This window comes from Vipera berus, assembly GCF_964194415.1.
Source record: "Vipera berus genome assembly, chromosome: 1".
NCBI lineage: Eukaryota > Metazoa > Chordata > Lepidosauria > Squamata > Viperidae > Vipera > Vipera berus.
Genome location: NC_138202.1, coordinates 306223778 through 306225295, shown reverse-complemented (window position 1 = coordinate 306225295; position 1518 = coordinate 306223778).

Genomic DNA, 1518 nt, shown 5'->3' with positions numbered 1-1518 from the left:
ATGTGAGATTGCTTGTTCTGCAGTATTTATGTCTTATTTTCTATTCTTGACTTTCCCACAACCTTAATTTGCCCTTCTTTGGCTCCATCTACTATACGTGATCTCCTGTTTCAGGCATGAGGTCACCTTCCTGAAACACGTCAACATGTGCTAAGGCTATGTGGCAGAGCCACAGCATAAATGAAATTAATGTTTCCTACTAGACAGATCTGTCATGTTACAGACAAAATAAGTACAAAGTAGGTTTGCTGATGGTTGCCAGACTTGCTCTCTAGTGTAATGTGGGAGGCTTTCTTTTCGGCTTATGCCTTCAGCAGCAACCTCTTTGGATGTGAGGGAGTCTCAGAATAGGGGGAGATACACTGTGCATTCACTGAATGCTTTTAGAGGAGGAGGAGGAGGAGGAGGAGGAGGAGGAGACTTTAAACCAGGGGTGTCAAACTCAATTTCATTGAGGGCCGCATCAGCATTGCAGTTGCCCTCAGGGGGCCGGGTGGGTATGGCCAGGGTGGGCGTGGCCTACTGGGTGGGCTTGGCTAGAGTGCGTATGGCCTACTGGGTGGGCATGGCCAGCTCTACATCGTTCGCATCAAGGGTGCCTACGGGGGCCTGGGCAGGAGTGGGACAGATCTGAGGATCTCTGGCAGAAGGAGGGTCTCTGGGCCAGGGCCAAGGCAATGGGGGCCGTTCCCTCACTGTTTCAAGGATGGCTTCGCGGGCCACATGAAACCACTTCGCGGGCCAGATCCGGCCCCTGGGCCTTGTGTTTGACATGTCTGCTCTAAACAATAGATGGGCTGGTAGCCTTACTCTGTACACCGCCCCGAGTCCCTCGGGAGAAGGGCGGTTTATAAAAACAAATAAATAAATAAATAAATAAATATGTTTACTACCACAAGGTAGTATATAGACTCCCTGAAATTCTATTGATTCAAATATTTGGCCATTCTGAATCCACTTAGAACAGACATGTCAAACACAAGGCCTGGGGGCCAGATCTGGCCTGCAAAGTGGTTTCATGCGGCCCACGAAGCCATCCTGGAAACAGTGAGGGAACGGCCCCCACTGTCTTGGCCATGGCCCAGAGACCCTCCTTCTGCCAGAGACCCTCAGATCTCTCCCACTCCTGCCCAGGCCCCCATAGGCACCCTTGATGCGAACGATGTAGAGCTGGCCATGCCCACCCAGTAGGTCATATGCACTCTAGCCACACCCACCCAGTAGGCCACGCCCATCCTGGCCATACCCACCCGGCCCCTTGAGGGCAACCGCAATGCTGATGCGGCCCTCAATGAAATTGAGTTTGACACCCCTGACTTAGAAGTTTAAGAGTTTAAAATGATTTATCCTTTAAAAATGTCCTTGAAAATAATTGTAGCAAATATTATACGGTTGGGCAGGTACTACATCTTTCTCTTTGACAGAGTTTTGATCATTCCAAAAATCCTCAAAAATCATCTAACTGATGACAGAAATAAAGTTTTCCATCTTGTACTAGTATCAGAATCAGAAATGCAT